At 42.9% G+C, this 14,689-nt stretch overlaps 1 long non-coding RNA gene across 3 annotated transcripts; it reads left to right on the top strand.

The window, feature by feature from the left end:
• The first annotated feature begins 6,142 nt into the window (after positions 1–6,142).
• LOC138110075 (uncharacterized) lies at positions 6,143–13,595 on the top strand. Of its 3 annotated transcripts, none has more exons than XR_011150784.1 (3): positions 6,143–6,377; positions 11,973–12,089; positions 12,908–13,595. It is a non-coding gene; the product is annotated as an uncharacterized lncRNA (long non-coding RNA). The 3 variants fall into 3 exon arrangements; XR_011150785.1 differs by having other exon boundaries at positions 12,830–13,595; XR_011150783.1 differs by having other exon boundaries at positions 12,529–13,595.
• Positions 13,596–14,689: the final 1,094 nt, after the last annotated feature.

Genomic DNA, 14,689 nt, shown 5'->3' with positions numbered 1-14,689 from the left:
CTCTAAGGATGTTCAATCTTACTTAAGCAATGAATTAAATTTTTTCACTGAGTCATGGTTATATTGGACAAGAAGGTATCTATTTGTCAAGATGTCTTGATTTCTTAAGATTTTTGAGCTTTTGGGTCATCTGTTTCATGAGCTATTGATACTGGACAGTACTAAACTGCAGAAAAAGGAAATTACAGTGACATTCACTTCTGCTTAGGCCTTGTTAATGCTCTTGAGTACAGTCCTTCTTGCAAAGAGTGCACTTCTGAGACACTTATTTATAAAGAATAATCAGTCCAAAAGCCCTCTCTACTGCCATGACTTTCAAGATACTTACAATGCAGCACATTTTTTGTCAGTGAATAACAGAATTGTGGAATGGTTTGGGGTGTTAGGGATCTTAGAGACCATCCAGTTCCACCCCCTGCCATGGGCAGGGACACCTTTCACTAGCCCAGGTTGCCCCAAGCCCCGTCCAACCTGGCCTTGGACACTTCCAGGGATCCAGGGGCAGCCACAGCTTCTCTGGGCACCCTGTGCCAGGGCCTCCCCACCCTTACAAGTAAAGAATTTTTTTCTAATATCTCATCTAAACCTACTCTCTGTCAGTGTGAGACCATTCCCCCTTGTCCTGTCCCTCCAGACCCTTGGAGTCTCTCTCCATATCTCCTGTAGGGTCCCTTTAGGCACTGGTCGGCCACAACGAGGTCACCCCAAAGCTTCTCTTCTCCAGGCTCAGCAATCCCAGCTCTCCCATCCTTTCCTCCCAGCAGAGCTGCTCCACCCCTGTGATCATCCTGGTGCCTCCTCTGGACTCTCTCCAGCAGGTCCATCCCGTGCTGGGATCCAAGAGCTGGAGGCAGCTCTGCAGGTGGGGTCTCTCCTGAGAGGGGCAGAATCCCCCTCCCGTGCTGCCCACGCTGGGGGATCAGCCCAGGACTCCACTGGTTTCTGGGCTGATCCCAAAGCACATGGCCGGGTCATGTCCAGCCTCTTGTCCTACTGTGGCATTTTTTGCTTCAACACACAGGAGAAATGTACCAGTTTAAACCATTTGGGCTTAATCCTGTTCAGATTTCCTTGCTATCAATTACAGATTAAAGGCACTTCCACTTTTCCACAGTTCCAATGCACTTAGGGACTTACCCAACCCAGTACCTGTTTGGCTGTAGTTAAAACATCACCAGCTGAGCTCAGATTGGTAGATAGAAGCCACAACAAATACGTTTGGGTGTTTTATTTGAGGGAAGGTAAAGGAACACTTTGCAAGCATTTAAACCTCCAGCAGCTCTTTTTAGCCTGACCAGAGCGGTAAATTAAAATCCCAAACCCCAATCATGGAACGTAAACACTTTCGTATCAAAGTGTGTTTTGTTCTGAAGGCACTTATGTCTGTGACTTTTGTAAATGTTCTTTCTCCCTCGGGACAGCTGACTTATATCAGCCAGCAAAGCTCATCAAGGAAGCATTCATCCAGTGAGCTCTGCCTGTGACCTTGTTATCTCACGTGGCTTCATGCATCTTCCTGCCACATCCAGCAGTCGAAGGCCATACATCATCCAACATCCCAGCCAGCCACCAGCAGAAGTTTTATATCAGATGGACACTCTGGGCTGAAATCCAGGATATTTGCAATGCACCCTCGATGAGAAGGGATTGTATCAGCGGGGGAATCAGAACATTATTATTGTTTAAAACCACCTGTAAACATTAGGACAGCTTGTTCACCAGCAGCACTGTGCCCCCATTCCAGTGACAGGTTTTGATCTGTTTCCTTTAGATCCCAGCTGGATTTTCAGAGCTGACTGTTGACAGTATATTAACTTTGTTATGCTTTTCAAGTTAACAGCAGAAAGTCGACACGGAGAACTTGGGGGGTTTAATACAACATTTTTTGCACTGTTACACTCACATTTATTTTATTATCAGACTTAAAGAAAGGTTATTTCAATGCACAGCAGGGGAGAGCAGGTTGGCAGACCTAAGAGAGGATCACAGAAAACAAATGTACTGGTGGGACAGAGGGGCTCCGAGGTGACTTGTGCAGATCTGAGCCAGGTCTAAGTACACACTAAAAGCACATTAAAAATATTTCATCCACTTTTCCAACCAACCAGGCTGCAAAAATATTTTCTTCTTCACTCAGCAGCCTGGAAAGAATCTGATTGCTCCCGAAATTAGGTGCTCAAGGGCTTTCTCACACCCATCTAAGGCAGTGGATAAGACTCCTATTCTCCACAGCAGTGGGACCCCAATTAGGTTTTTTTTTCTTGTGAAGTGCCTGCAATGCTTTGTCAGAGTTTTAGCCATGTTAAGGGGAACTGTGGAAACACTAGAGTTCTACTGACACTTTAAGCACTACGCTAGGTAAGTGTAAAAGACCCAGAAGTGAAATCCAACTCACAACTCACATTTTCTTATAACAATCCTAACTTATTTTTTGACCACTAGTGCAGAAAAGGTAATATTTCTGCTGTCTGTGAGAATAACCATGAATCTCTGAGTTCACATTATGCACCTTAATCATTCCAACAGCGAGTGGGGTTTAAGAATGACCTGGAGCAGCACAATATTTGAAAACAATGCCCTTGGTAACAGGGATGATCATCCATACCAGAAGCTGACAAGTTTTTATCTGCACCGCAGGGGAGAGTTTAACTCTGCATCACTCCCACATGACATGACAGGACATTCTACTGAGCGTTCTTGAACTTCATTGCCTCTCTGCTAAGATCTCACTGCCTTACCTACTGCAGCTTCAAGGGAAAAAAAGCAAAGAGGACAACATTTACAGCCCCTCCTGCTCCAGGAATGCAGAAAAAAAATCACATTATCATTTTTGTCTGTGAAGTAGTATGCGGATTGATTCACAGGCTGTCCTGCAGAGAGTATCAGAGGAAGGGAAAGCTCTCCTTTGACCAGTGAAATCAGCAGAAAGCCTTGAGAATTTACAGCAAAGACCACTCATTTATGTAGATGCATCTAAAAGCTCTGTGCCTGACCTAAGGTCATTGTCTGGCTTCTCAGTAGCCAATGGAAAAGGATTTTGGCACCTGTGGAAGTATGATTGATCCCATCCTTAGATATTGATTTCAAATAGGTGGGATGTTTTCTCTCTCATTGACTGCAGATATGGGTTATATAAAGAGCTCCAGTAATGCTATTTCAGTACCTGTATTTCAGGATCCATGCATCCCTGTGTAGATAACAGGCTGTCTGACAGCCTGGCAGGGCAGTCCTAAATGGCCTGTGAAGGTGGATTAAAAGAAAAGGCTGAAAATCTTTTCACCCATTGAATGACTTCTGCTGGCTTAGAGCCAAGCCTTGAGCTTAAATAGCACAGTTTACATTTGGGAAAAAAAAAATTCGATGTATCATCCAGTCAGTAAAGGTGGCAGAATAGACCTAGAGGGAAAGAGCAGCAGTAAGTCCTCAGCAATTCCTTTGGCTACATCTAGGACAGAAGAGTAGAATGAGCTGGGAAAAGTAAATCTCAATATTTCTCCTGATTATATGAATTTTGAGCTGAGGATGGTCAAGCTTTGTGGGAGGTGTTTTCTTTCCATATGTTTCTAAATCCCATTTGATTTTAGTTTGTGTAGCTATCCTATCTCAAGATGCTTGTTTTTGTTGATTGAAGGTTCCTGTGCTTTAGCAGCAACTTCCTAAGGAAGAGAGAAAAAAAATAATAGAAAACTGACTCAGCACTGCTCAGTACCTGGCAGGATAAGGAAAACTAAAAGGTGGGTTTGCAATACCTGCATTTGCCTTCGTGTGTTCATACCCACAGCCCAGCTAAGAAATTGTCACCTCAGGAATAGCTTTAGAACACACTCATTGCTCCAATGCCATCACATTTTTATCCATCCTGGTAGGGCTGGTGAGTGCTCCATGTCCAGAGTTTCCACAACTTCTGGGCTGTGCCTCACCTGTCATCTCTTTCTGTGGCACCTGAAAACTTGTTACTCACTTGAAGAAGGGTGAGCAGATGGTGAAGGATGGAAAACAAAAGGCAAAGAAGAACAATGGTCTCAAACTTCTTCTGGAATTGTTTTTTTCTATGGTGAAGATGGAACAAATGGTTTGATTAAGAGCCTGATCCAAAGATGATGGAAGACTAGAAACACTTCCCTTGATCTTGGTGAACTTTTCACTGGTTCTGGAAGACCAGACCTCAATGAAAAGACGCCCAATGTGGGTTCCCAGTATGAGCAAACTTTTTTCCTGCAGAGGGGAGAGGTTTTTATGGATCTAGATGAGTCCATATATATCCCACAGCCTCAAAGTTATGAGTTAAACGTGTGCTGAATGGAGGGAGCTTACAAAGCTTTGTAAATAACTCCTCTGGAAGTGTGACTGCGGCCACAGCCACATTCATGGCATCTCTGAGCTGGAGGGCAGCCCTTCTCACTCACTGTTGTTTGAATAATTGGAAAATCCCTCACCCGTTGCTATTTCATGGCCACAGCCACAATCCTCCCCTGAGCTCTGCAGATGCTTCATTTCCATTTAATAGGATGAGAACCACGTGGCTGTGAATCATCTGCTGCTGTCTCTGCTGCCTTCACACGAGCACGTTCGCTGTGTTCCATCAGCCAAAGTTCGAATTGATGGCAGGGCTCACACCTCATTTCCACATGTGATCTTTTTGAGATTGGAACATTTCCCTTGCCAACCTCCTCTCTTCCAGAGGCCTGCTAATCTTTTAATTTTTTTTTTTTTTTTGGCTGCTGTTCTGTGCTAGAAACTTTACAGACAGACAAGGTACTGTCTTTCCCTAAAGCTTTTATTAACAGCACTTTTTCTGTCTGTCCAAGGTTTCCTGCCACATTGATTTCCACACACGTTCCCGGCTGTGCATGTGGGTGAGGATGCCTGTAAATCACTGTACAACCCTAACTGCACTCCAAGAGTGCAGTCCCACAGTGCTTTAGCTCAGCTACACCACAGTTACTGCAGTCACTCTCTCTCCTTCACACCCAGCCTCACGTTCCTGCCTTTATCTTCCAACTGGCACTATCAGATTTTTTAGAAACGTTGATATTTTATCAATATCATGTAGTGAGGTAGCTCAGGATGCTGATGCAGTTAGAAACCAGGCTAGATTTTGGCCAGTCCATTTTCCTGAGCCACATCATTAGAATATCAGGATTAAGGATATAAAGCTATAACACCTGAAGGAGGGCCACAAAAATGGTGAAGGTTCTAGAGGAGAAGCCATATGGGGAGTGGGCTGAAGGTTTGTTCAACCTGGAGAAGAGGAAACTGAGGGGAGACTCATCGTGGTCTTAAACATCCTCACAAAGGGCAGCACCAATCTCTGCTCTCTGTGAACAGTGGCAGGACTCAAGGAAATGGCATGAAAAGGAGGTTTAGGATGGATATCAGGGGAAGGTTCTTCCCCCAGAGGATGGTAGGGCACTGAACAGACTCCCCAGGCAATGGCCATAGCCCCAAGGCTGCCAGAGCTCAAGAAGTGCTTGGACAACACTCTGAGGCTCAGGGTGGGATTGTTGGGGTGTCTGTGCAGGGCCAGAAGCTGGACTTGATGGTCCCTGGGGGTCCCTTCCAACTCAGGATATTCTATTCTGTGATTCTATGATTATCCTGTATTGATAAAGCAAGCCAGGAAATGAGACCTTATGGAAAAGAATGGGATTGAGGGCAACAAACCAAATTTCCCGTGACTTTAAGCCCAGTGCCTCTCCTCTGCACACACGGGTGCATGCTTGTGCTTGTGGGTGTTTATTTCTAGGTACACACAAACAAAAATCCAGAGATCAAGCCTTCCTAGACTGTTATACACAAGACTGGGAATATAGAAAAACTCACAATAAATAATTTGAAAGACCCCGCTGAGAGGCTTTTACAGGAGCTGCAAGGTGACAGATCTGTTACTAACCCTGACCCCCCCTGGAGGTGTTGTTGGGTAAACACCTCCAGGCATCAATCACCAGTTGGTGATTAACACTGCCCAGCTCATCAGGAGCAAGGAGCTGTACCTGGCACAGATTCCCAGCTCCTTCCATTACCCATGGGATGGACACAAGTGGGGCCAGCACCTGTGTCTCCTGATGAGGTGTGAGGACAAGTTCTGGGGTGAGCACATAAAGGAATGGGGAGGAGTTGTTAATAGCTCAGGGCTGGGTTATGTGGTTATAGACTGCAAAAACACCAAGTTTATAGCTGGGCCAGTGAAATCTGGGATGCTGCTGTAGTAACCCTGGGTGGATCCAACCTTTCTGTGAAGTAGGAGAGACGCTGCTCTTACGGCCACATGGAGAAGATGCCTTCACCCTGCCCAGTGGAATACAAATCACCTCCTCCTACCTAGAGTAGCAGTGATTCCCTCCAGAGGAGAGCAGCAGTGGGACCACCTTACCAAGGTAGACCCTTTTGCTCATTTGTTTATGTTCCTTTTTGTTCCCTGTATTTGTTGTGATTCTTTTTTTCCCCTTTCTAATATTTTCTACAACAGTAAAATTCAACTCCTCTGCAAACAACCTCTGCTAATATTGATTCATCCTTTATTACAAATGCATTAGTTGTGCTATTATTGCCTTTACTTAAGCTTTCACTCCTGTCCCATGACCTACAGCTAAATGAATGTTTTTCTCTCTCTCTGCACGACATGTTTACTCCCTTTTCTAGCAATTACCCAATACCTCCCATCTAGCAAAGGTGCTCTTTCTTCTGCTTGTTTTTAGGTTAGCAGTGGTTGTGAATGTAAAAACCAATTTCTATTCCCTACTTCTGACAGCCAGTAAGTTTTGCCTTGTGGGTTGGTAGTTTTTTATCCCAACTTTGGAGTCATTTGGCAATCAATGTTTTATAATTGTTGTTGATTAATAACTGGAAAATAGTAATCACTGGAGGAATAGGCAAAAATGTCATTATTTTGATATGATATATTGTACTATATTTTGACTAAACACTCAACAAATATTCAAATACTTGATGGAAAAAGTCCTTCTTGAAGGGTGAATTTAAGCTTTTTAAACAATTTCTTTTGCTTCCTTCTTTTGACTATGGAGAAAACCTAAGATCACTTAACTCTCAGTATAGTTCTTTCAGTTAAATGCCTTTAGGTGGGTGGGATAGATCAGAAGAAAGATGTGACTCTCACTGAAGAACTTGATTTACACATGTTCTGGGTTGTTTATTTTTCCTTTTAAGTTTCCTGTGTGAGAGGATTTTGCTCTTGTACCTTGGGAAAAAAATGATATAAGCAGACCAATGAATTAAGGATGTGGCACTGCATAAAGCAGGAGAAAAAGAATGTCTGGATCCCACCTCCAGCCAAAGAGACCTCGATGTGCTGTTGATATGCACAGGAGCACCAAGTCAGCAGAGCAAGGAAAGCCAGGGAGTGCTGCTCCAGGTTCTTGAACTGTTTGGCATCCAATGCAGCAGGGAATTTGGTTAAAGTGCTAATCCATGACTGCCCAAGCTGTTTCATCACTAACATGTTCCATGGTGTCCTTTTTGCCTAGGAGTGGTCTGGGAATGGGGCTGCTCTTGGGACATTGTGTGGAGAATGAGTGAACTTTCTTGCCACCTTGTAAAGTTCTCCAAAGTTGCCTCAGCAGGCTTTGTGTTCTAAAATACTCTTAGATGACCTGATGTCAAACCTTACAAAGGCAGTTCAGGGCTGCAGAATTTTTTCCTCCCCTTTTAATTTAGCAGTAGCAAGGCAGCCTCTGAGAATGAAAGCAAACGCTTCGCTCAACACACGAAGTGTGTCTTAATCTGAGGATCTTCTACTTTCCAAGAACAAGGAAAATCACCTGAATTTCCAGGAAGACCTCCCAATATCTGCCTGCTGGAAGCTGCATTAGAGCACCTCTGAACCCTTCTACAATGACAGAAAGAGATTACAGCAGAATAAGTTTAGCTGTAGCCATGGTGTCATCAAGCAAGCCCAGCATCAGAAAATGAGTTTACTCTTATTTCTGCCCTGGTAAATATTTCCTGTACTTTATTAGGCCATTTTCCTTGGTCCTTCTAGATCTTGATCTGTCAATCACCTGTAGGGTAAATCTCAGGAAAAATGTTCATCCTTTCTAAGCAGGAAGCTCAGAGATTGATCTCACTACTCCAGTCTCCCTCCAGGCAAACTAACATCATCTTCTGTGTGATTATGTACCAATTCAAGCTCAGCAAGGTCAGAACTGAGTTTATAATCCTTCCATGTGGTCCCTCTGGGCTATCTTCATTCTCTTTAGCCATTCATGTGCTCATCCATGAATTCAGGCAGCTCGTGTTGTCCTTCAGGCAAGGGATCATGGTTGAGGGCAGGGAAAAGTTTTCTTAACATACTTTAAAATAAAAACAAACAAAACACCAGCCTTTTCTACTTGACTTTGAGGCAAAACTCTCATTCAAATACCCATCACTTGGGATTCATTCTTTCTGGCTTTAGCTCTCTTAGGTGTGTTTAGACATGCCCAGCCTCTCGTTTAAGCTAATAACCTGAGCTCCATGAGCAGCTGGAAAAATGCATAGGGGTGCTCCACAGGTCATGTTTTCCTACCCTGTAGACAGACAGGAAGGCAGGATGCTGTCAGGGAAAGTGTACCTGTGACAGGTAAATGTGTTCCTAGATGTGTTTCTGTTCTCTGAAAATTCAGAAGTCCTCTTGAGGCTGTGTCCTGTCATACTGAACATTCCTTTTTTCCCTCTGTTTCCCAGGGTAATGGCAATCATTTGTTTTTCATCTCTTTTTACACTTAAAGCCTTTAGGGAAGATCTTCCTTCTCAGGGTGTATTTCCACAGTACCCAACACAGGATAATCCTCTTCTGGCACTGCAGCCTCATGGTGCTGAGACAAATAGGAAGGAAATAAAATAATAGAATAATTTATATTGAAAAGTACCTTTATGATAAAGCCCACCCATTCCCCCAGGAAGTGGGGGAATGCTGCCAAGGCCAGCACTAACCCATGTCCCCATGCACCACATCCACACTGCTTTTAAATCCCTCCAGGGATGGGGATTCCACCACTGTCTTGGACAACCCTTTGGGTGAAGGAATTTTCCTCAATATCCAGTCTAAACCTTTCCTGGCACAACTTGAGGCCATTTCCCCTTATCCTGTCCCTGTTCCATGGGAGCAGAGCCCAACCCCCACTTGGACCCACCCTCCTGTCAGGGCATTGTAGAAATTGATAATATCTCCCTTCAGCCACTTTCTCCTGGCTGAGCCCCCCCCAGCCTCCCTCAGCTGCTTCTCACCAGATTGGTACCTCCAGACCCTCTCTAAACATGTAAAGGTGCTGGATGTGGCAGTAGGATCAAGCACATTCAATTCCATGTAAGAAACTTTCCTTGGAAAGCTGTTGTCAACATGCAGCCAAGATGAATCCAGCTTATGACTCCTAATTTGCTTGTAGTTCTCTTTGGACTATTAGTGACTTGTAATTTTTTTTCCATAAGAAATAACTGTTGCAATATTTTCTTTTTCATTAAGCTTGTTGAGATGAACAGGTTATTTTGCTATAACAGTTTTTAAACAACATTACTTAATAGAATATAATCCCATGTAGATAGATTTAGCTTCAAAGTCACTTGTTCCATCTTTTTCCTTATAGGTTGTTGCCCACAGCTGCCTTAGTGGTTGCTTTGACTAAGCTGATATTTTATAAATGATTGCAGTTATCTATGAAGTCCTTAAAATATATTGAACATATTTTAATACAAGTTCAGATGGACTGTTTTGTCTAACCAGCTTGTAACTGAAAAAGCCAAATCTGTGTCCATCAGATATATTTGCATCCAGAATTTGCTGATATTTGAGTGCTCCTGAAAATGTTAAGCAAGCACTTACCTTAATATTGAATCAGTAGATGGGCTTCATACAGAAATATCAAATGGTCTCCTCCTCACAGTAATTGCCTTTGATGGGACTCAGTTAAGTACATGATTAAATGCTTTTTGGCAGAAGTAGAAATTAAGCATATTTTCACATACACAGGGGAATTTGAGACTGATTCTCAAGTTATTTGACTTATCAGATATATTCCTTCCACTTTTGGAACTGATCTAGAACTAGCAATAGCTAAAAAAGGCAGCAGATGTTGGGTTCATAATTTAATAATAAAATTTTTGCAGAGCCCTGGCATGGAAGGCCTGGTAGTGTTAAATCTGAAAGGGTCAGGATAAGGGCCATGACTTTTTATTGAGGTTTTTGCTCATTAACAGCTTTCCACTTTTGGGAACCAGTTTGTTTGCTCATGCAAGGTCAAAGCTTGGATGTGATATGCATTAACCAACTGGTTGGTTTATTTTAGGCCATGGAAAGCCTTACTGACTTCTTTGTTCATTCTTTGTATATTTTATATTCTCCTGCTTCAAAATTCATTGTACCCATAATCGAATGCAGAGGACAGAAATGTATTGTTCACTTGGAGACAATGTGAAGTGAGGGAGAGGAAGCTGAAAAGGGAGAGGGGGGATTTAAAAGCAGGCAAAATTTGATTGCCTCTATAGGAAATTAAACACTCAATTTGTCAGCCTAGCACTGAAAAAAGCTTCCACAGGCTCTTTAGAAGGACAAAACAAAGGGACTTGTTTATTTACTTATAGGAGCACAGACAGGAGAGGGGAGGTAATTTATGACATTCAAATGATTCCCGTATCTGTGTCTGAGCTCACCTAGCAGGAAATGGTAAGGTCATTCCCAATTTTGAAGATTAGTGCAAAGCTAATCCTGGGCTGAACTCAAGGCAATTGAAAAAGTTCAACACAAATGTGCTTTGCTGATATTGAGAGAAATTCAAGCAGGGAATTGGCAGACTTGAGTCTCTGCCCTTATTAAAGCCCATTTCTCCCACGTGGCTCAGCAAGTTCAGCTTTTTATTTTTTTTCTCCCATCATAAACTATAGGCTTGATCTGTAACTTCTTCCACCTTGGTAACACTGGAAAGAGGCTAATTCCACAGGGCAGTGGTTTGTCATACTCCTAAGTAAAATCACAAATTTTGAAAAAAGGAAGTTAAAAACCAAAATCCTGGGGTTAAGTGGGTGAACACACACAAGGTAGTCAAGGAGAGTCTCCTGAGACTGTGGGGAAGGGAAAAGAGACATGAGGGAATCTGTAGCCTGAGCTTTCTTTTTCCAATATTTTGTTTGTTTGTGACAGGTTGACACTTGTTGGATGTCAGGTGCTCACCAAAGCCATTCTCTCACTCCCTCCTCAGCTGGACAGGGGAGAGGAAATCTGACTGGGGAAAGTGGTTTAATTTATTGCCAATCAAATCAGATCCAAAGCCAAATCTTAAAACACTTTCCCTCCAACCCTCCCTTCTTCCCACACTCAACTCCCAAATTCTGCTAGGAGTCTGGGTTTTGGGGAGCATCTTGGAACAAAGTGGGGCTGGGCTGTGAGATCAGGTACTTCAGATTAGTTCCTACACCCACTGCTCTGTCCTTCAAACTGCTTTGGTGTGCTTCACTATCAGTAACTCAGTCCTACAGATTGAATGATTGCCCAGTCCCTACCATGGCCTGTACATACGGGAATTTGAGCTCTGATTTTTGGTCTCCTGGACCCCACTTCAGATAAATGGCTAAAATAGCCCAAAGCAGGCAAAAGGGTTCCCCAACAACCCCCTCTCAGACCATTTGACTGTGGGCATTTGCTTAAGTGCCAACATTAGGAACTTCATCACCTAGAGTCAAGAGAAAGAAGGATTTTTACTAAAAATGGGCCATCACTTGAAGCAGCTCATGTTCTTGAAAATTCACAATCCTAGTAGAATACACACAGGTAATTTGACACCTTGTTGGAAGACGTGTGACACACCTGAACAGAGGTTGCAAAGAACCAGTTGTCTGGTTCACCTTATGCTAAACAATGCAGCATCAAAATAAAATAACATCTTAGGTCTTCCCAACAATACAGAAAAATCAGTGCAGTGTTGCAATAGCTATAGGAAGTCCTGTTTTTCAGATGAATTCTGATTTAGCCATATTTCTTCCAGTTCACTAGAGAGACCAGCTTCTGCTGGATCAGACAGGCATGTACTCCACTCCAGTCTGTGAGAAGATAAAGAGCTGTAGGAAACCAAGAATTAAAAACTGCTGGTCCATGACAAAAGGTAAGTGCAAGACTGAATGAAAAAGAAATGTCTAATGAATTTTGTATCTATAAGGGATGGAGATTTGTCATGTCCCTCCGGAGGAGACACCTGTTCAAATACACTTGTCAGGATGATAATGAGCAGGATGATTCTTATGACTGGGATGCTAATGAGCAAAGCCACACTTTTTGCTGCAAAGTGTTCCCATGGATAGCGTGGATAACAAGTGAGCTGAGCTGTTACTTGTCACCATGGGAATCAGAGTCCTGACCATGAGAAACCAAAACTGAACTCCAGATATTTGGTTGTTTTCCTGTAAGTGCAAAAAAGTTTGGGACACTCTGGGTGAAATCTGGGGTCGGTGTACTTCATGCCATGCACCTCAGGTGATCATGTATGAGTCTTTTGTTTTATTTCTCACCAAAAAAAATTTAACCTAATAATCTGAGTTTAACAGGAAATTCTTGCTGATTCATCTGACACAATTCTGCCCTGGTGAGAGCAGACTGTGATTCATATCTGGTCTTCAATCAAAGCTGGGTGCTTTCCTTGAAGGTACAGTCAGTGCCAGGGGCTGAGTCCATCTTCAATTATGTGAGAAGCCCTGAAATCACCAACAAAATCAGAAATGAGATCGTGTCAGATGGGACATGACAACCACATTTAATAGACCATGCGAGAAATACTGTGAAATCTCCATGGCTGATCTTGCCCTACATTCATCATAGGCAAATCCCCAGCAGCTTTTTTTTTTTCAGGCTGCCTTTTTCAAGTTAACACTTTCATGAGCATTGCTTCAAACACAAGAATTCTTATGAAATTCTTTGCATCCTTAGATGGAAGATGCGATCCAAAATATGCTTGTGATTTATTATTACACACACTCAGACTTTGTAGTGAAGATGGAATCTAGTTTCTTGTTTTAAATTAATTGAATGCTACTATCCAAGAGGGAGAAGAGGAGTCTCTGACAGGGGTGGTTGGAAACACCCAACAGAAACGTGGAATTAACTGAGAAACCATCACTTAAGTATTACCAGTCCTGAAGTAGTGGCTATCTGCAAGGCCTGAAACATTCCCTGCCATGCCTTGTGAAGGAGGAGGCAGTCCTGTGTGAAATGCTCAGGTGAGGTGATGACAGGAAAACGACCTTCTCAAAAAAATTCTGGTGCAAGGTCTACACTGGCAGATGTGCAGGAACCTTTGGCTGCAGTAATTATGATTTTGTAGTGACAAAGCATGTCTCAGCCTGGGTCCCACAGCTCTCTGAGCAGGATCACACTGCTGAGGTGCTGACACTTGATACCAGCAGGTGAAACCAAGGCATGGTAAATGTGGCATTGAGGAAATGAAAAAAATACTTTGATGAGGAGAACTTGCAAATGTAACCCAAATGCAACTGCAGGGCAAGAAAGTAAATGTCCAGTTTTAAAAGATTATTTATCAGCCAGCTTTGCTGTATCTTTGAGTCTGGCTCCTGGCTTTTAAACACCAATTTTTGTTAATTAAAAGTGTGAGCTTTGACTTCAAGTGCTCAGACCTTCTGTTTTCAGACTCTTTTCAGACACAGTCCCATACCCTGGGGATAGTTCAGAGCTTTCAGTTCTTTACCCTGCAGAATAGCCACAGATCCTACACAACTTTTTATCTAATTGAGAAGCTTAGAAAGAAGTCTTCTCACCTGTACACTCCTATTCAAAGAAATGGCATCTTCAGGTGCCAGCTTGTCTCATCCCACCCCCTGCCATGGGCAGGGACATCTTCCACCATCCCAGGTTGCTCCAAGCCCCATCCAACCTGGCCTTGGACACTTCCAGGGACCCAGGGGCAGCCACAGCTTCTCTGGGCACCCTGTGCCAGGGCCTCACCACCCTCACAGGAAAGAACTTCCTGAAAGATCTAAAATTGTTATAGTATGCTAATAAATAACCGTGAGAGGAAGACTTGTGTGAGTCAAGTGAAACTTGAGATGGTTTTGAACCTGACGAGAAACCTGCCCAAATTCCGAACGTTTAGAGCTTCCTGGAAGACCCAGGTCCTGGGACAGATTTGCCTATGTCTTAACATGTCCAGTGGTTCTGCTTTCAGGAAGTAGGATGCTTGGAAAGGCACCAATTCTAAAAAAATTCTAAAAAAAGCTCATTTTCAAAACTTATTTTCAATCACCTTATCTAGCAGAGGAAAATGAAAAAGGAACTCTGAAAGTTGTATTTTGAATTCCTGTGAGGGCTCACCTCCACCATGGAACTAAGGAAGAAAAAGGACCTTTGTATTTTTTTTTTTTTTTTTAGTCAAAACAGCAACATATGCTCAACTTTCACAGGCACTTTGGGGGTGGGAAGCAGAGAGTTTGGGAATATGCAGAAGAAACATTTGTATTATAACTCTGCTAGGAGACAATGTGCTCTAATTAGATGGCAGCAGGCTTGCAATATCCACACATTTTTAATATTTTATCCTAACCCATCATGCATTCTTTACCATTCATTTTCTGTGCTTCACAGGTTACAGGCAGATCTTCACTTTCCATGCCTACATGATAATAAATCAAGGTCTTTAGCAAACATTTTACAAAAGAAAATGGGAGTTCTTTTTTTTTTTTTTTTTTGCCACTGAAA

Source organism: Aphelocoma coerulescens, chromosome 4 (assembly GCF_041296385.1).
Source record: "Aphelocoma coerulescens isolate FSJ_1873_10779 chromosome 4, UR_Acoe_1.0, whole genome shotgun sequence".
Lineage (NCBI taxonomy): Eukaryota > Metazoa > Chordata > Aves > Passeriformes > Corvidae > Aphelocoma > Aphelocoma coerulescens.
This window is presented reverse-complemented; position numbering and strand designations above follow the sequence as displayed.